This window comes from Tenrec ecaudatus, chromosome 5 (assembly GCF_050624435.1).
Source record: "Tenrec ecaudatus isolate mTenEca1 chromosome 5, mTenEca1.hap1, whole genome shotgun sequence".
NCBI classification, from domain to species: Eukaryota; Metazoa; Chordata; class Mammalia; order Afrosoricida; family Tenrecidae; genus Tenrec; species Tenrec ecaudatus.
This window is the reverse complement of record NC_134534.1, coordinates 39,398,601-39,420,552: the sequence shown is the minus strand read 5'-3', so window position 1 is coordinate 39,420,552 and position 21,952 is coordinate 39,398,601. Positions and strand designations below refer to the sequence as shown.

The 21,952-nt window shown below is 41.8% G+C and overlaps 1 protein-coding gene across 1 annotated transcript in view; it reads right to left on the bottom strand.

Moving 5' to 3' along the window:
- Window positions 1–21,952, bottom strand: part of STK3 (serine/threonine kinase 3) — a 271,704-nt gene that overhangs the window by 188,873 nt on the left and 60,879 nt on the right. The gene's annotated exons all lie outside the window — the stretch shown is intronic.

The window sequence follows — 21,952 nt, the reverse complement described above, 5'->3', positions numbered from 1 at the left end:
AATGGAAAGCAGAGATACAAATAGACCAATGTTCCCCACAGCATTATTCACAATACCTCAGAGATGAAACATCTAAATGTTCAACCACTGAAGGACGGGTAAACAAAATGTGCTATATCCATGCCCTGAGAAATCATTCAGCTATAGAGAGACACGAAAATCTGGCGCATACACAACAAGGATAAAACTTGAAAACACTATGCTGAGAGAAGTGAGTTATGTCCAAAAGGACACATATCCATTCATGATCCCATTACATTAAATATCTAAAATAAGCAAATGTATAGAGACTGCTTTGGTGGTGACCAGAGATGGGAGAGGAGTCCTCAAGGAATCCTGAAGCTTTGGTCTGCGATCACAAGATGGGTGGTTCAACACCATCAGCAGCTCTGCAGAAGAAAGATGGGCTTTCTACTCCCGTAAAGAGATACAGGCTGAGAAACTAACAGGGGCAGTTCTACCCTGTCCTATAGAGTCAGTATTAACTCGATGGCAGTAAGCGATTGGACAGAGGGGACAATGAGAATTATTGCTTAATAGATATAGAGTTTCTGCCTGTAGGGAAGAGAATGTTTGGGGAAAAAAATAGTGACAATAGCTATAACACATGTGGAATATAATAAATGCCAATGAAATTAAAAATGGTTAAAATGGCAGAATTTTTGTTATATAGATTTTACCACTTAACTCATGACATACGACACCAATGCCACTGTTATCCCATTAGTCAGGTAACTCTTAATCTACCCAAGCCCTGGATTCCTGGCCCTGATAAGAACTCAGAAAAAGCTCAGCAAAGGCTGTTTACAAAAACTCCTAACCAAACTCACTGCCACTGAGTGGATGCTGACTCACAGCAACCGTCTAGGACAGGGTACAACTGCCCCTGTGCGTTCCTGAGAACCCTTTATGGAAGCAGAAAGCCCGCCTTTCCCCCGAGCAAAGGCTGGGGGGAGGAAGGAGAACAGGGAGAAAGGGAGGAGAAAAGAGAGAAAGGGCTACAGTGCAATCGTGGTAGCAGTCACTGCTATCTGTACCAGGTGCTGTACCAGTAAGTGTGAACTGCATAGCTCATGTAAGCCTATAACCCCAATAAAGTAGATTATCTTATTACCAATTAACAGATGAAGAAATTACAGTACAGGGAAGTTTAGTAACTTCCTCCTAGTCACACGACAGTGAAAGAGACTCAAGACAGGAGCCCTATCTGATCCCACTCCACCTCTTAATAACTCTCTACTGTACCATCACTCTTGTTCAAGGGAAAGCTGTGAGTGGTTCCACTGTGACTGAAAACATCCTCTCAGTTTTTAAATACATTCAGATGCTCAGAATAATAAATGCACAAGACAAATTATAGTACATTGACTAAGTAGAAATTAAAAATATAAGAACTAATGTAGAAATAGAACTATGGGAAGAAGTCTGCTTCTATGGCACCAACCCCAAGAACGTTCTTGGGTATAGGAACATAGCTAGAAAGCTCTTCTTGATTTTCCAATCAGACCCTCAATGGAGAATTAGGCAATATTTGGAGGTGAAAGGTTCAGAAAGCTGAGCTAAGTGACCTTTGGTGTTTAAGACCCAGGAGAAATATTCTTGACTTCATCAAGTTGTCATCACAAGAACTGTGTTCAGGTCTCCTTGCTCCAAAGGGGCACTGACAGCCTAAAATGCTCCTTGACTCAATATAAAAGCCGCTGGGCCTCCTTTCCCTAACCTCTGAATTACCAACATCCCCTCATCTAGCCAGGTTAAAAGACTCTCACACAGCACTAAGCTATCTCTCGGCACTGCACTCCCCAATGGTAGACTAAGAATCATTCTTACTTACTAAAAGCAACACCAATGCAGGATACCTCATCCTCAATGCACGTACTCATTCAATAGATATCGATCCTGACCTGCTCGGTACTGGGAAGACAGCAGTGAGAAAGACAGGCAGTGTCCTTGCTCGCATGGAGCTTATGTTCTCCAGGGAGAGAGAGAATTTTGACAATCTGTCAGAAAATAGGAGACCAGCTTTACCACACTGCAATGGATAGAGAGTCTACTGATTGGGAGACTAGTTCTACATGAAGTCTGAAAAACAGTCATGGGACAGTCATGAAAGGCTTTACAGGAGGAAGGAGTATGAATCATTTGAAGACCCTGGTTTGTCAGAAGGAGTCCTGCTGGCCTAGGGGTTACACATCAGGCTGCTAACCACAAGGTCAGCAGTTCAAAGTCACCAGCTGCTCCTCAGGAGAAAGACAAGGCTTTTTCCTTCCCTGGAGGACAGAGAGTCTTAGAAACCTACAAGGGCAATCTTACCCTATCCCATAGAGTCACTGTGAGTCAGAATCTACTTGAAGGCAGTGGGTTTGGTTTGAATTTGGGTACTTCCAAGAATTTGTTCTCAATGTTAGACCAAGTTATCTGACGTCAGTCCATAGAAAGCAAGCACTATTCTCTAAGGTGGAACTATGCAATACACGTAGCCATATGGCATCTAAGCACTTGAAGCCTGGCTGGCCCAAACTGAGATGTGCTATAAATGTAAAACACACACCAAAGACCAAGATTTAGTCATTGTATTAGGACTTAAACTCTGAGAAATTGGCTTGCAGAAGGCTCTAGCTTACCGTGGGCGTACTAAATTCATTTTGAGTCTTGACATAAATTCAGCTTCCACCCCTTTCAAAGAGTTAGTCTCAGAAACTCACATAGGCAGGTGTACTGTTCTTTAGGGTCACTATGTATCAGAATCGACTTGACCGCAGTGACCATTAACCTGCAATGTGAAATGGTTTGCCCACAGGCGGAGTCTGAAGTAGATTATTACGACTCCCCTAACCAGCCCAGCCTAGGTGTGCCCTTAATAGACACTGGGATACCAAGGCTGAATGGTCAGGAGTAACACTGCAAGCCACGTGGTTTGGAAGTCCCAAAGCCCATCCTGCGAACTTTTCTCACCTGCGATCATGTATGTATACCAATCAGGGTCCCTTTTCCACTTCCGAAGTCCCACCTGCAATAGGGAGGAACTCATCTGTTGCCAATCAGGGTTTTGCAGCAGCTTCCTTTTTTCCTCCGATGTTCTATCTAGTTAATCACATGGCTGTAAACCCTCCAGGCGGCAGGATGGCCTCATGCTGGTGGTCTCCCTCACCCAGATGGTTCCATTTTGCCTTTGTCTCTAATAAAATGGTCTCTAGAAAACATACTTCAATCTGGAGCCTTTCTCCTCTAGAAAAGTACCCCAAATTGTAAAACACCTCAATTTTTATACTGGTTACATGCTGAAAAATTATTCTTCATGTACCCAGGGTAAATATTTTTTTAAATTCAACATTTATCCAATATAAAAATTACTAATGAAATGGATTAAATATATAATTAAAAATCAGGGTTTTTATTTCTTTTGTACTCTTTCAGTGTGGCTACTAGAACATTTGAAATTACATGTAGCTAACAATAACAATGTAGATCAGATAGTGCTATACTAGGAAGCCTAGTAATGCAGTGTTTAAGCACTCAGCTGCTAACTAAAAAGTTCAACCTACAACTTACTCCACAGAAAAAAAGACTAGTGATCTGTTCCCTTAAAGAGTGTTGTTGGGCCTCGACTCAAGTCCTCCCTCAACGCAAGAACACTTTGTTCTAATAACCCAGCGCTCTGGGATGCTCACCTTCCCGACACGATCGCTAAAGACAAAATGGGTGCATAAGTAAATGTGGAGGAGAAAGCTGATTGTGCCGGCTGATGGTGGGGCTATCAAAAGATATAGCATCTGGGGTCTTAAAGGTTTGAAGATAAACAAGTGGCCTTCTAGCTGAGAAGCAACTAGGCCCACATGGAAGAAGCACACCAGCCTGTGTGATCATGAGGTGTCAAAGGGCTCAGGTATCAGGCATCAAAGACCCAGAACAAAAAATCAGATCAATGTGAATGAGAGGGAGTACAGAATGGAGACCCAAAACCCATCTGTAGACAACTGGACATCCCTTACAGAATGATCACAAGGAAGAGACAGTCAGGGTTCAGTATACAGCACTGATGAAACGTATAACTTTCCTCTAGTTCTTTAATGCTTCCTACCCCCCACTATCATGACCCCAATTCTATTTTACAGAGGATGTACACTGGTACAGAGAAGAGCTGGAAACACAGGGAATCCAGGACAGATAAACCCCTCAGGACCAATAATGAGAGTAGCCATACCAGGAGGGTAGGCCAGGAGAAGGTAGTGGGAGAAAGGGGGAGCCGATCACAATGATCTATATATAACCCCCTCCCAGGGGGACGGACAACAGAAAAGTGAGTGAAGGGAGACAGTGGTCAGTGTAAACCATGAAAATAACTTTAGTAAATTATCAAGGGTTCATGAGGTGGGGAGGGTTGGGGAGGGGGAAATGAGCTGATACCAAGGGCTCAAGTAGAAAGAAAATGTTTTGAAATTATAATGGCAACATATGTACCAATGTGCTTAATACAATGGATCAAGATATGGATTATGATAAGAGCCGTATGAGACCCCAATAAAATGATTTTTTTAAAGACTGTTGTTAGGTACTGGCCAGCTTCTCTGACTCAAAGTGACTGTGCTGTCTTAATGTTCCTTATTTTACTTCTCTGGGATCCACTGCAATGGCTACACAGAACCCACAACCAAAATTCATGATTAAAGGATTATTAAGGAAGTTACCAGGTTTTAATGACAGTGCGCTATGATCAGAATAGTTGTTTATCAAGATCTATTACACAGTTCTTTCAGCTCTGTTAATAAATGCCCAAAGGGGCTTGATGTAAGCCTCCACCCAAAGACAATCAGCTGAAGCTCTCCCACCCAAAGGCAACAGGCCAGCAAACCCAGCTCCCTGGATTCAGTGCCCAGAGGCACCCCATTCCAGTAATCCAATAAAGGTTCTCAGCTCCACTTCTGTGGGTCAGCAAGTCCAACTTCCCCAATTAGGTGCCTAGAGTCTCCTCACTCCACAGGTCAGCCTCCTGCACAAAAGGATTCATCTTGACTTGCTCCATGGGTTGGGAAGTCCATCGCTTTGCTCCAAGCTCTGGTTCCTGGCTCTGCTGCTCCTCTGATGTTATAGCTGTCTCCCAGATCCAAGAGGTTCACTGGACTGGGATCTCAGGTCCAGAGGATACCCTCCACTCCTGGCTCTTGCTGGTAATGAGATCTGTCCTCCTGCTTCTCAGAGGGCCTATTTTATACAAAATAGGATTGCATTCCAGGAAATTCTGTTCACAATTACTCACATGTGGATACTATGTCCTTCTTACTAGACTATACATGAAAAGGGATCCCTGGGTTGTAAGTTTTATGGATTCAACTCAATGCCCTTGAGTGAATTCATCTTGCTTGGATCTACAATCAATGCTTACAGAAGCAGCAGGCAATAAGTCAAAAACTACATTGCATTGGGTAAATCTGCTTCACAAGACCTCTTTAAAGTATTAAAAGGCAAGGATGTTACCTTGAGGACCAAGGTGTGCCTGACCCAATTGGGCCATGGTCTTTTCACTTGCCTCATACACCTGTGATAGTTGGACACTGAATAAGGAAGACCGAAAAAGAATTGAAACATTTGAATTACAGTGCTGGTGAAGAATATTGAAAATTCCATGGATTGCCAAAATAACAAACCGTCTGGGAAGAAGTGTAGCCAGAATGCTTCTTAGAGGCAAGAGTGGCGAGGCTTCGCCTCATATACTTTGGGTATGTTACTTTGGGACCATAATGCTTGGTACAGCGGAGGGGGAGCGAGAAAGAGGGAGACCCTCGACACTGTCGATCCAGAACAGTCTAGCTATAATGACGGCTCAAGCATCGGAACAATTGTGAAGATGGCATAGGACTGGGCAGTGTTTTATTGTGTTGTTTCGTATGGTCACCTCACACGACTCTTTTAATGAGGCACCTTCTTCTATCATTTAAAAACCCTCTGGACTAGACCTACAGTCTTATGGCCACCACGTTGCATGACTAAAGGTGTTCAAAGTAGTGGTGCCATCAGGTGTGCCAGGTGTTTTTCCTCTCTCTCCATCCCCCACCTCCTGACAAAAGCACAGAGAACATGGGGTATTACCACAGCACCATTCCATAAAATTATGTCACGTTTCCATGAAAACATCGGTCTCCAAAATCCTGAGTTCATTAGAACTAGGTGGTACCTGGCTACCACTACCAAATACCCTGAAAAAGATCATTTTAGAGAGTTCTGGAGAGAGTGGAAGAAAAATGTAGACCAAAACTCAAAATTAGAAGAGACCCACTTTACTGATTAGATAGATACTGGTGGGACCTCCCCAACTATGGTCCTCAGTAACCCTTGGGGCCTGGAACTAAACTCACCCCAAGTTAAAATAATCAATCACTGAAGATCAAAAGGCCAGCATTCACCCAAGGACAGAGCACAGAATGGAGGCGGGATGGGAACAGAACATCAATCAGGGGGAAGTGGGATCAGTGATCAAACATTGAGGGAATTGCAGTGGACGAGTTGGAATAAATGTATATGAATTGTTGGAATAAAACTGATGATAAGCCTGTAAACCTTCACCTAATTAAATAGGTTATTTAAATTACGTCGTGTTTAATTCCATGCTGGTCTTTGCAGTTACTGTATCTAGACTTCGGTTTTACATTCTGAGCACCCACGCCTCCACACCAGGAAGCCCCTAATCTTCCACTAGCACTCTGACTTGTTGCCTCTGATGCTCTCTACTTCAGAGCTCGCCTACAGCTGTTCAGAGGTTTGTGCACTCTTCTTCCAGGGGCTGCAGATCTGTCTGATGTCAATCTATAAAGCGTTTGCAAGTCCACGGGGAGAGGGGAATGACACTGGTTCATGCACTGCCTGGCTTCGCTAGATGATTTATTCCAGTTCCGTGATTTGATCCATGTTGTTGGATGTCATCGAGTCGGTTCCGACCCATAGCAACCTTACGCCCAACAGAACGCAGCACCATCTTCACAACTGTCCCTGGGCTTGAGGCCATCGCTGCAGAATGTCCGTCCGTCTTCTAAGGGGCCTTCCTCTCCCTCCTTGCTTATGGAGTCAATAATACAAAAGCAAACAAATGTTTTTTCCATGTGAAAATATACTTTTTTTTAGCAACTAAACAAACTTCCCCTAATCAGGGCGTCCACCTCTCAATTCCATCAACAGCTACTTGGCCCAGCTCTACTGTACAGACTCTGCAAGAAGCTGGGTGTTCGGTGGCCAGGAAACTGGCAGTCTCAGTCCTCATGAAGCGTACGTAGCAAGAGCTCCAGCCATAACCCGTGCTTGTCCCTGAACGCTAAAGATGGAAAGGGCAGACCAGAAGCAATTGTGTGAAGTTTACAAAGCCCTTCTTTCATCGGGCTTTTCTCCTGGTGCTAGTGAGCTTTGGCCCTAACACCTCAAAGGGTCAATGTAGTCTCATTCGCTTTATATCATCCCCTATTAAAAAGTGTACTACACCCCATCTCTCCTAGTAGTACCCAAGCAGGCCTCAATTTGAAGTTATTTGTGGTACAGCATTATTCTAATAGCCCATCTGTCTGTTGAGCCCTGAGCACAGTGTCTGCATTTTAAGCCTTTTAACTTCAATTATGAAAAGTTTCCATCCCCCAATAAAACCATTTTAAACTACAAAAAACAAATATTTTCTAGAACTTAGAGGAGAAAGAAATGTTGACTTATATTTTTACATTACTTTAAAATGTAAAGAGAGTATTTTATGTGATTCTCACCACAATTCAGTTAAGTAGAAACACATATTATCATTCCCACTTTATAGATGAGGAAACAAATTCCAAGAAATTAAGTAATCTGCTGAATGTTACTATTAAGAGCCAAGGCCCATATGTGAATCCATGTCTGTTGGTTTTATAGTTAATATTCCTGCTGTCATACCACTGCCATATGTCACACACATGAATTTACGAACTGGAAGCTACAAGACCCGTTCCAAGAGTGACATTAAAAATTGTTCGAAAATGAGGTAATAACTAATCAAAACTGTCACTAGCTATAACACCAACCAATCAGAATAGCCAGCGGCAGACCAGATCTCAGCTGTAGGTAGCATCAGCCCTGGGTTCCTTTGCGCTGTCATCACGTTGATGGTAGAGAGTTTGGGATTTGGGGGCTATCATCTGGAGAGTGTCTGCCCCACCTTGGCATTCAAATTTAAACCACGATTGGTGATGTATCTCCCAGACAAAATAAGTAAACTAGATACTGAACCATGAAAGCAAGCTGGCTCAACTGATCCAAAAGGAAAACCAACTCATACAATATAGTTGGCTTTATGAGTATTGTAGATGCTTGCTCCTACCCAGATAAATACAGAGAGCAATGATTTAAATATTTCTTTCAATATTTAAATTAAAACTACAAGAAGCAAATCAAAACAAGCATCAAGTCAGTGAATGGGAAGAATCATTTTTAAGCAATCAAAACTTCTTAAAATTTTACTTAGCTTCCGGACGAAGGCAGACTAGGGAGAAAGCCTGGCGCTCTGTTTAGAAAGCCTGGAGCTCTGTTCCCTAAAAAGAGTCACTAAAACCCTAGGACTGAGGAGTCACCGAGAGTCAGAAGCAGAGTCGATGGCGACTGACAACTCCAACAACAACTAGTTCTGTCCACATAAAGCAGCAGGCTTCGAAACGTTACAGAAATATTTGCACCAAATGCAGTAAGCCATTTGCTTTGAAAATTATTTAAACCATAAAGAGCTCATCTAATCCTTCTGAAAAGTAATAAAACCCCAATAAACAAATAGGCAAAAATTAATACATTATTCATACAACTAAAAGGGGAGCTAGTTAACATACATGGAAAATATTAGACCATACTAAAAAGAGAGAGAGAGAATTAAAACAATGAGGTACCAGTGATCGCAGTATCCCATCTGGGGCAGGCTGTTGCTGAGGATGATGGCACATGTGTGCAGGCAAGCGCAGAATCAGCCAGGCATCCCAGTTCTCGAGCTATGCACACAGCGAAATGCGCAAGTAGCTTCCACAGAGATGATGTTCAGCCACCAATAACACGTCCACTGAGCACCTATGTTAACTAAGATTTCTAAGTTCACCTAAAGACCCGGTGGCATAGTGATTACGTGTTGGGCTGCTAACCACAATTTCAGCAGTTCAAAACCACCAGCCACTCCAAGGGAGAAAGAGGAGGCTTTCTACTCCCACAAAGCATTATATTCTTGGAACTCCACAGGGGCACTCCTACTGTGTCCAATAGGGTCACTATGAATCAGAACTGACTGCCTAGTAGTGAGTGAGTGAACTTACCCTAACTTAAAGGAAGTCCAGCCCAGCGTGAACGACGACCTCACCATTACACAAAGCTATGCATTGAGCTGCTAGCCGCAAGGTCAGTGGTTGGAATTACTAGCCCCTCTGAGGCTGTCTGTCCCTTAACAAGTTTCAGTCTCAGACACACAAAGTAGCAGCTCAACTGTCTCCTTTAGGGTCACCATGAGACAGAATCCACCTGATGGCAGTAAGGATGTTTGTGTTTGTTTTTTTAATAAAAGGCATTTCAAAGCGAAATAGAAAAACATGGAAGGGCAATTAATTAGGGAATAAAGGGTGAAGTCACATTAAAATCAAGTTTTGAATGAGAAAAATAGTTCAACTAGGGAAAGGAAAAGACACTATCAAGAGAGTAACTCAAATAAACTTAAGCATATCTGTGGCAAAAGCTCTAAAATGGGACTGGGAAGGCAAGTAAGGCCCCATTTCTTTCTCTTGTTTTTTCCACAAAGATAAAAATAAAAGTGATGGGCCTAATTTCAGCCCTGCGGTGAAAATGCAGATAAGTCTGAGGAAATTTGGAGGCGTCAACATTTACTTAATCTATCAAGTGAGCTTTGAGAGCAGCACTAATGCACTGGTATGGATTCGAGGGGAAGGAATAGTAACAGCAAACAGGACTGACTTAGTGGGTGGGTAGAAGGCACTAGTCTAGATGTTGTCTGTTTGGTTGGTTGGTTTTTTAGTCGAGATGCTTGTATCGTGTTTATTTCAAGTCTTTTAGATATATTTTGCTGTTGTTTTAAAACTTCGGGAGAGTCTTTTTTCCTAAATAGATGAAACTTTTTTTTCAAGCAACTTGGACATTTTAATAAACGGAGTTTACACATAAACACAGATAATTACACAAAGTACCTAGATCTTTATTTGGCAATACCACCACATATTTCCATTACTATGCAAAATTTAAAATAACTTCTCTTATTTGTCTAATTAAAGACTTTCCAATAGTTCAGTTTGGCTTTGTACCTAGCTACTTCAAAGGGCTAGGCTTTTATCAGAAACACTTTAAAAATAAATAAACTAAACTCACTACCATCACGTTCATTCCAACTGATAGCGACCCTATCAGACAGAGGAAAATTGTCCCTGTGGTTTTCCATGACTGTAACTATTTGTGGGAGTAAAATGCCTCCTCTTTCTCCCACAGAGCAACCACTGGTTTTGAACTGCTGACCTTCCAGTGAGCAGCCCAATGTATAGCCACTATGCTTCTAGGGCTCCTTGGGTGGAAGGAGACACAAAAGAGTGGGTTTGCATTCATTCATTCACATCTTGGCCCACTGGGTTGCTGGCATGACGTAGAGAACGAACAGAGAAGTCTGCGGTGGCCCCAATCCCAACTACATGGACACATGCACTTCAGAGGACAGCACTGAAGCTGCAACTCAGGGAGAGGGGTGCTTCTGAACAGGAGCAAGTGAAGAGGGAAGAAGAGAGAGTGGACCATTTCTTGGCCCACAAAGCACCGAGGATGATATTCCACCTCTGATCAGTCAATGCAGAGAGGACCATAGAGCTGGCCGCACCACGAGACACGATGTCCCTCACTGACCCATAGCACTACAGAGGACAACACTGGAGACACAGTGTGGGAATTGTGCCCGATCTGACCCCACCATACAGGGGCGAAACACTAAGGGCGTGCAACAGAACAGCAAGGGGAGCAAAGCAATGAAGTCCCCAAGGAATACCAAAAATAAACTGTGGAGCCAGGTGTGGAACCCCAACAGACTCAACTGGAAAACACTCATAAAAGTCAACAGACAGACCTGAAACTATAGGCTTTTCTTTCTTTGCTGTTGGTTTTATTGTTATCATTGTTATTATAGATGTTTTGTTTTTTGTTTTCTTTTGTTGCTCATTGCTGCTGCATGTCCATCTAGTTAAGATGGCAGGATAAACATTCGGAGGAGAAAACAATGGGACTGGTGGTTCCAGGGGGACATGGGAGAAGGGGAGGCAGGGGAAAATAACGGGGCGTAACAAGCCCAAGGACAAAGGAACAACAAGGTGAGGAGAGCATAAGATGCCTGGGGGGTACTTGATCAAGGGTAATGTAGCCAAGAGAAATTACTGAAATCCTAAAGAAGGCAAACATGATAGTGGAACAAGAAGAAAGTAAAAAGAAATACAGGAAAGAACTAGGAGGCAAAAGACATTTATAGAGGTCTAAATATACGCATGTAAAAATGTAAATACATTTATATATAACAATAGGGAAAGAGATCTATGTACATATATTTATTTGTTAAGTAATTAGGCAGCAGACTGACATTGGGCCTCCACTCAAGTACTCCCTCAATGCAAGAACACTTTGTTCGAATAACCTCCCATTCTGGGATGCTCACCTTCCCTAACATGATTGCTAAAGACAAAATGTGTGCATGAGCAAATGTGGTGAAAAAAAAGCTGATAGGATCTGGGTTCTTAATGGCTTGAAGATAAGTAAGTAGCCATATAGCTGAGAAGCAACAAAGTTCACATAGAAGAAACACACAAGCCTGATTTGAATGGATCAGGTATCAGGCATCAAAGACCTAAAAAAAATCATATCAATGTGAATGAGGGGGAGGGCAGAGTTGGGGACCCAAGGCCTATCATCTGGAGACAATTGGACATCCTCTTACAGAAGGGTCACAAGAAAGAGACAAGCCAGTCAGGGTGCAGTATAGCAACCAATGAAACACACAACTTTCCTCTACTTCTCTAATGTTTCCTCCTCTTCTCCCCACCCCACCCCACTGTCATGACACCAATTCTACCTTACAAATACAGCTAGATCAGAGCGTGTACACTGGTACAGACAAGAGCTCGAAACACATGGAATCCAAGACAAATAAACCCCTCAGGACCAATCAGAGTAGCAATACCAAGAGTGTAAGGGGAGGTGGGGCAGGGGGAGGGGGAACCGATCACAATGATCGATATATGACCACCCCCCAAGGGGGGAGGGACAAAAGAAAAATGGGTGGAGGGAGACAGTGGTAGGTGTAAGACATGAAAAAACTAATAATTGATAAATTATCAAGGGCTCATGAGAGAGGGAAGAGGGGGAGGGAGGGAAATGAGCTGATACCAATGGTTCAAGTAGAAAGAAAATGTTTTGAAAATGATGACGACAACATATGTACAAATGTGCTTGACACAATTGATGGATGTATGGATTGTGGTAAGAGTTGTAAGAACCCCCAGTAAAATTTTCAAAAAGAAATCCAAATGGGGTAGTTCTCTTCTGTCCTAAAGGGTCGCTGTAAGTTGGAAAGGGCGGGCTGGAGAGTGGATTTGCTTCTTATAGAAAGAAGCAGTGCCCGATTTCTGTACTCACTCTCACATCCATTCTCACACTCTAAGCCAACATTTCTTTGAGTGGTCTTTATTAAGAATCCCTTCAAATGAAATTTTTTATCAACTGAGTAATTGGGTTCTCTTCAATACATTACAGGTTTAATTTCATTTCTGTCACTATGCAAATGGGGTAATGTCAGTTTTAAATCATTTGGATCACATTTTATAATCCTTATAAAAGAGAGAGCGAGCGAGAGCAGGAGAGGGACTAAACCATGAATGAAATACTCAGCAATCAGGGATGGAAACAAGACTTTTATAGTTGAGCTAATACATTAAAAGACGGAAGTCTACATCTGGTTTCAATATTGGTATGAATTCACTGGCAAATTTAAAAAGAATCTCATTGTACGAAAACAAAAAGATGGTTTTGATAGGCTCTAGTCCTCTGGTTACTTTTGTTTCTAGAGTCATATGATTAGTATAATAATATGATACATTTAATATGTCACTGTGTATATGGTTTTGATAAAAATACACCCACCAAACTGTCTCAAGGGCACATGCACAAACTGTTTTAAAATGCACATGCTGCTTTAATGTTTTTATGTCAGTAAAAACTAATTCAAATGAGGTTTTCCTAAGTTCATTCAAATCTAAGGATTTTAATTTTCTAAAGCAGAACCTTTGACAATCTTAACTAAGCCTCATCTTTTTGGCATAATTATTAATGAAAATAAAAAAATATATTCAGTTTTATGTATAATATTTTTAGATTTTAATAAAAGAAAATGGCACAGCTCTTCCTTCTTAAGGGCCATAAACATAAATAACAATTTTTTTACAAAATTTTAAGTTTCAATTTTTACAAAGTCATTGGACTAAAATTCAACAAAGCAATTCCTACACAGTCTTTTAAGGCCTGACTCAAATCCCACTTCTTTCAAGATTTCACCCTATATTCCCTAAGTCAGGATTTCTCTCCCCAGTGACAATCATGATGGTCACCGTACCTTATATTTATTGAGATCCCTCGGTAGTACAGTCAAGCGCTAGCCCAGGGGTGGGGTATGTCCTGCCCTCAAGCCCTGTAACTCACTACCATCAAGTCAATTCTGACTCTTAGCAATCCTATAGGACAGAGTAGAACTGCCCCAGTGAATTTCTGAGACTGTAATTCTTTACAGAAGTAAAAACACCTCATCTTTCTCCTGAGAAGTGGCTGGTGGTTTCAAACTACTGACCTTGCAATTAGCAGCCCAACACATAACCCTACCTACCATATGCCACCAGGGCTCCAGCCATCACACTTAAAAATACAACAAACTTCACTGCCGTGGAGTCAATGCCAACTCACAGCGACCCCTTAAGGACAGGGTAAGACTGGCCCTGTGAGTTTCCACGACTATAATTCTTTATGGGAGGAGAAAGTCCCGGCTTTCTCCTGCTGAGCAGAGGCAGCTGGTGATTTTCAACCTCGGACTTGCAGATCACAGCCCAACTCAAAACCACTTCATCACCAGAGCTCCTGACAATACATTAGCGGTGAGTTAATTAAATGATTGACTGAATATAGAAGGCTAATTTTTAAATTGATAATTCTGTATGGCTGTGAATGATGTTATCAATATCCAATGGCCCTTGGCAGACACCAATGCTCCTACTCTCTGTGCAACATAGAGGAGCAGTTCAATGTCACCCACACATGGCTCAAAAGACAGGCTTGGTCATAGGCCACCGAAAGGCCACAGATTTTAAAACCCCATGGAGTAGTTCCACCCTGTACCCAGAGTTCACCAGGAGTCTCAATTGACTCACCAACAACTCCTAGCACCTCTGTCCTTCAGGTCACCTTCAACACCCCAAACAACACCAGGAGGAAGACACCAGCAAGCATCTGAGAGCCTGTGTGTGACCTGTGACACAGTCCCCATCTTTACAATGCTCAGATTTAGGGAGTGGGGGGATAAAGGAACGGGAAAAATACTTGCAATACCAATTAATGACCATAACAAGAGTTGGCCTTAGGAACAGACCCTCCAGGCCAGTGCTTCCCAAAGCTGACTGGGCACTGGGGCCAGTGCTCTTCAAGAAAAACCGGAGTCATCTGAGCCAGCTGCAGGCCAACATCATTCCTGCCCAAGTCCACAATCCCTTTACCATCCTCTCCCCCCAGGAAAAGCCAACAGAAGAGCTGACTATTGAGCTGAACCTCAAAGAATGAGCAGAGTTTGTCGGGTGAAAGTACTCAGCATGTACAAAGACAACGAGGCATGCAAAAATAGGAAGTCCGGTTACAGTGAATGGATACTTATGTTTGAGTGTTAAACCAAAACTAAACTCCCAGCCATCCAATTGATGCTGACTTATCACACCCCTCTAGGACAGGATAGAACGCTCCCTGTGTTTCCTAGACAGTAACCGCTTATGGGAGTAGAAAGCCCCCATCTTTTTCACACATACTGGCTGGTGGTTTCAAACTGCCAACCTTGTGGATTGAAGCCAACATATAACCACTATGCCAATAAAGACTCTTCTGTTTGAGAGTAATGGAAAGAGAATGCAAACTGATTTTAGGAAGCGAGGTTTTACACACCTACAAATTCTGTGTGATCACATCTGAACTTTCAGACAGGAAACTGAGAGCACTGAGCCAGACCAGAAGCAGGAAAACTGGGACAGGCAACACAACAATAAAACAACTTAGTGTAATCACAGCTGTAGCAGTAAGTAATGTGCATGTATTGTTGCTGGGTGCCACTGAATTGATTCAACTCCTAGTAAGCCCACACAACAGAGTCGAGCCAGTCAAGTGGGTTTCATAGGAATGCTATAGTCAGAATTTACTTGATAGCAGTGAGGCTGATTGGGTAATCTCTACCGAAGCAGATCACCAAGGTGTACTAGGCGGTGTGAACCAACAATTTTTCAATTAGCAACAGAACACCTAATATTGAGTCTCCAAGAGCTCCTTAGCAGACATAGGACCTTGCTTAAAATCCTACCAATAATTTCTGTGGTAGAATCACCTATGAACACCTTGAATGGAATTAGAAAAACTAAACTGAGAAGGATGAATACGAGTCAGAGCACACAGTGAAGGAAGCATAACCCATGCCTCTTTCATAATTTGGACAGACCTTGAATGCTTGACTTTGTTATACGCAAGGTCACTGTGAGTGAGAGCCACCTTGAGGGCACCTAAGGACAATCCTGAAGCATACTGACAGTCATCTTCCACAACTGCCTCTGTCCTGGTTAGCAAAATGGTTACCAGTTGGTCTGCTAACCTCAGAGTCAGGAGTTCAAAACCACTAGCCAGAGAAAGGTGGTCCTTTCGATTCCCAGAAAGAGTTACGGTCTAGGAAACTAACAGGGGCAGCTCTTCCCTGCCTCCTTTGGTCGCTGTGGGTTGACACCAACCTGATGGCAGTGAGTTTGGTGTTTTGGGGGTATTTTGGCCATAGTCTTAGCCAAAAAATGTGTGTGTGTGTGTGTGTGTGTGTGTGTGTGTACGTGTGTGTGTGGTTTAACTAGCACTCTCCCACCACTTCCCTGCCCCTCGATAAGTTATTAAAAACATCCTTTGATCCAGTAATACCATTTCTCAAAATGTATCCAATGACCATGACAACACAAGAATGACAATGCACATGCACAAAACCTTCCTGCAGCTGTTGTGACAGTGAAACACTGAAAAGCTGGAACGTTTGTGACAGTGAAACACTGAAAAGCTGGAACGTTTGTGACAGCGAAACACTGAAAAGCTGGAACTCTTTTTATCTAAAGGATTAGGGGAGCGGTCAGGGGGAGTTCTGTTACATAAACATTAGAAGTTATATGCATTGGTATGGGAATATCTCTAAACTCTATCAGTAGTTAAAACAAGAAAAAGGGTATAGTATGAACATCATATGTAGCATGAATCTCTTGTATAAAACAAGATAAATAGAGATATATGTGTGCTGAAAGAGTCCACAGAAACTTAAGGGACATTGCCTAAGGGAAGTAAAATTAAGGGTTAGATGGAGACACACTGATGTTTTCTTTTTCAGTCTTTTGTACTGTTTGGAATCTTTTTTACCATGTGCTCATATTAATTTTTATTTTCTTCCCTTAATTTATGTATTTAAACAAGGGTGGAGGGGCATTTACAGTTTTTGATTAGAAGTACAGAAAATCATGTGATTTGGATTTTAGAAGCTCTCCATCTAAAGGTGTTGAAATTACAGATATGCCCCATTCTGAAAAATGTAACTCAACTGAATAGCTTTGTATCTGCTCCCAGGAGGATTTATAGCCCTGGAAATCCAAAGGGGCGGCTCTGCTCTCTCCCATGGGGTGAAACACGGCTTTACAGGATAAAACAAATGGATCTCTTCAGATGGCTTTCTAATGCTAGAGCGTATCCACTAATTAGTTTAATAAATCCCTTCAATCATCAATCACTGAAAACTAAATAGCATTTAGAAAGGAGGTTTGCCTTAACAGTAATAAAATAGCAATTTCCAATTGTATGAGCCATACCGCTTACAAAAAAACCCTGGGCATTCATCACCTGTTTTGTTCTCAGACTCAAACTCTGAGGTAGGTAAAGCAAGTAATCGGATACTCGACCCATTTCAGGATTAGGGCTATTCAGTGGAGAGCAGTTACACAATGTGTCCAGGGTCACCAAGCTACCAAGTAACAACCCAGGACTGCACACGCAGGGGGTTCCGACACGAAACCACATCACCACAAATCACTCATGTTAAGATGTGCTGGGGGTCAGCTCATGACCCAGAGGGGGGGCAGAAAGCACTATGTGACAGGCAGTCGGGCCCCGGAGGAGTGCACAATAAAAAAATAAAGTGGGTAGAAGAAGGAGGGTCTGAGTGGCAAAACAGAACAGAAACAGAACTGGGAGACGTGCCAAGAAGAATACCAACCTAGGTGGGGACTGGGCAACTTACCAACAATGGAAGCCAAGGAAATACCTTTGTGAGCTTAATTTACTTAGTTCAGGTTGAAGGGAAAGTCTATTTTGAGGGCCTATATTATAATGTGGAAAAATCATAAAGAAAAGTGCTCGTAATCCAATCAAAATATTTAGAAAGGATGTAATGAAGCATAATGTGTATAATGTATTTAATCGGAGATTAAGAGGTGGCACAGATTGCTATGAAAATTCTAAAGGGCATGGTCATGTATGAAGGGCACTGAAAACTCAATGTCACCTCATGAGAGACACCAACCACACAAGTGCAAGAAGTGTCACTTCCTTCACCACAGTCCTGTTCTCCCGACATTCCAGCACAGTGGGGAACCCCAGTGCCGGCTCAGCCTAAGGAAATCCCTGTTGGAGAAAGGACACCATGGACATCAGGCCACCCTGGTCTACAGGGGAAATTTCGGGTCCAGAGAACACTTTCCAGGACGATTCTTACAGGAAAAAAAAAAAAAAAAGACACTAGGAAGCTGGGTCACTATGAAAATTCCCACACTGTAAGAAAAGGGAGAGAAAAATAAGGCTCCCAATGCCTGTAAAGGTTTAAAGTCTTGGAAACCCAAGGGTGCAGTTCTACCTCTCTATCCTGTAGGGTCGCTGTGAGTCAGAATTGACTTGATGGTAGTTGAGTTTGAGTTTTTTGAGTAATCGAAGGAAAAAGAATATAAGGACCCAGTAACTTTGACTCTCAATGTCACCAGACATCTCTTTCAAAGTTGAACATTCATTTGGGGAGCTTACTGTTGGTTTTATGTTTTGGTTTGGTTTAGTTTGTTTTTTTATTGGTTTACTTTTTTGGTATGTTGTCCAGTATATGAAATCCAGGATAGGCAAATCTATAGAGATGGTAACTGGATTAAGGACTTATTGGGGTTATGGGAGGGAAGGCTGGAGGGAAATGAGGAGCCAATAAAACACCTTTGTGAGTTAAATTTACTTAGTTCAGGTAGAAGGGAAAGTCTACTTTGGGGGGCTATATTATAATGTGAGTGAATTATAACAGTGAGCACAAGTAAGAAGATGCTCTAGAACTGGTTATAGCAATGACTGTACAACTCTTTTTAATACAAGTGAACTATTGAAATATGTTTGATATGTGGATTTTATGTCAGTAAAACTATTTTTAAAAATCTAGAGACAACTGTTATTTTTGCTATTTACCATCCATTCACCTTTCTCCTGCTAACATATCAAGTTTCCCTTTAGGAAATGTCTTCGCTGATTTCTCCATTTTCCGATTATGTATTTCTAGTAGTCAACTCTGTCCTAGTGGAGGGGTGGAATAGAATGACCTAGATCCCAGGAGCACAAGCATTCCTTCAGAGAAAGGCAGTTATTCCACACACAGAACAGTCTAAGATTTCTAAAGCTCATCTCTTTTTTCTGTGCCAAACAAAAAAGAAATGATAAAAAGAGACTGGGGGAATAGAAAAAAACCTATCTTTTAAAACAGCTTGTATAATTTTATTTGTTCTTAATCTTTCCTGCTTCATTTCCCTAATACTACCTCCACATAGTATTAGTAAATATTTACTTATAATTGTATGCTAACATTTATCATTTCACAGATTTCTCTCTTCATTTTTATGACACACATGTTCTAATCGAACACAAGGCAATCAGAACTCTGCTGAAAAGCAGTGGCTCAGAGATATTTGAGAAAGGCGTGACTTTAGACTGTTTAAACCTCAAGAGTAGTAAGACTTACGCTTATATGTAAGATTTTAACTGAACATCTCTCAAATATCATATTCCAACTTCTTTACAACCTAAGTACACACTCACCCTACCGTCCTCCTTTCTTAGGAAAAAGAATACATACATTTAATGGGGCTCTCAGCTATTCAGAATAAGGGAAACATTCTCTGGGGAAAAGCATACAATCACTCAATAACTCAGTCCACCCACCCTCAAAAAAGGTGGGCTGAAAGCATAATATATCCAAGATTTTAAACAATATAAAAATATATGGGATCCATAGGGAAAACACACCACACAAATCTTTACACACATAAAGTGCATACATTAAGAAACAAAGCTAGAATATTTTAACCATTATTATATACAAAAGGGCAGAGAAAGGTTGCCTTTCATGAAATCTGGATTGCACATGTCTGGGGGGGGGGGTAAGATTAATAATCTATCACAAAATCCCACAACTAGTGACTGAAAATGAAAGCTTTCGCTACTTATACCACATGTAAATAGACATATATACAAGCTGCGCATCCCTTGATCTGCTGAAAAAGAGAACTGATACTCTACTGCGAAAATGGTCAGTGGGTAGGCATTTAAAATTCATTCCCACATTAAAAGATTCCTGAAAAAGAGATCAGAAGACAAGAGAGAAGCACGCAATCGAAATGGAGCTGCAAATCCTGCATGAACCGTATCTATGACACAAAGGGAACATGCACCCGAGTGACTGGGATGTCAAACATCAATCAGTCCGGCGATGAAAGACAAATAGAAGCCCCCAAACACTCCAGACAATAGGAATCCACACATATCAAAAAGATGCTTATTGCTAAGAATAAAATAATAGCAAACTCTTTTAACTCCAAATAAACCAAGAGGGGAAAAAAGAGGTATATAACTTGAAGAGGTATATCATATCAATGCAATTTTCTTTTAACTGTCATTTGCAAAATCCTACGGGTACTGAAATAAAATATACTAGGCTGCTAACCACAGGTCAGCAGTTCAAAAGCACCAACCACTCCTCAGGAGACAGATGAGGCTTTCTACTCCCGTGAACAGTTAAAAGTCTCAGAAAGTCACAGGGGGCGTTCTGCCCTGTCCTATAAGTGCTACGAGTCAGAATCAACTCAATGGCAGTTAAGTGAGTGAGTGAGTGCATTGTGAACCGCCAGTGTCTGATACAATGACAGAACTCTCCGTGTACCTCACTATTTAACGTTTAGTTTGTGGGCATATACCTACTATATTGAAAAGACAACTGAAGATATGAAAAAAAAAAGTCCTTGGTTCCACAGTCCTCTTTATTACTCTACTCAAACACAGCTGAGAAACCATGCAAAACCCTGCCACCAATAACCATCGAGTTCATGACAGTGAGTTTGGGGGTTTTTGAGTACTGTTACTAGCACTTTCCACAGGGAGCACTTCGATGAGTAGACAATCGGACCCATTTAACGGATGAGGACACTGAGTTTCAGAGAAGTTAAGACACTTGCCCAAGTTCACAAGATCACACAGCTAGTATCTAACTGACCAGGATTCAAATCCAAGGAGTTTTGATTCTGTGCACTTAATCACTACAGTTCAATTCTAGCAGCTTGCTGTTATTTTCAAACCTTTCTCTGTAATCTACTTTATTTCTCTGAGATTCAGTTTCTAGTCTGGAAATGGAGAAAAAAGAGAGTTCTTACCTCACAAGGTTGTCCAATCTTCATATGAGAATTAAATGCAGTACTATACTAAAGGACTTCAAAAAGTTCATGGAAAAAATCTACCTTTTAATTCCATATTTCCCTGGAGCTTTTTGAAGCTCTTGCATATGTACTGTGCTTGCAGCATGCACTGTCCCGGCCCATGAAATGAAACCTGGTCAGAATTCAGCAGGAATGCGCTTACACTTCTAAAGAAAGTACTCGATGTTTCCAATTATTCCCAACACAAAACAACAAGACCCTTCCAATTATCAACCAATGGGCTTTGGGTCTCCACCCCTCCTTCTTCCCCCTCCCCACCCCACCGCCCATTCACATTGGGTATGATTTTGTTCTGGGTCTTAGATGCCTGTTACCTGATCCCACTGATACCTCGTGATCGCACAGGTTGGTGTGCTTCTTCCATGTGGGCTTTGTTGCTTCTGAGCTAGATTGCCGCTTGTCTATCTTCAAGCCTTTAAGACCCCAGATGCTATATCTTTTGATAGCCAGGCACCATCAGCTTTCCTTATGCACCTGCTTGGTCTTCAGTGATCGTGTTGGGGAGGTTTAAGTATCACAGAATGCCAGATTATGAGAAAAATGTGTTCTTGTGTTGAGGGGGTACTTGAGTAAGGTGACCAGATTTTAACATTGGTAAAGTGGGACACCATTGGTAAAATTCATTACCTGGGGAAATAGCCACATGGCAGCTGAAAACCGTATACCCTAGTTTGTCATGCATCTTTTCCAAAACTCTGAACTTTTTAAAAACACCACGGGATGCGGGAAAAATTGTTAAAAACTGGGCCTGTCCGCCAAAATTGGGACGTCTGGTCACCTTATACTTGAGTCAAGGCCCAATGTCCAGTTGCAACCTTAATTCTTAACATATAGATAAGATTACATAGTTCTATTCCCCTCTTGTTATATTTTACATGTGTGCATGCCTGTATTTAGAC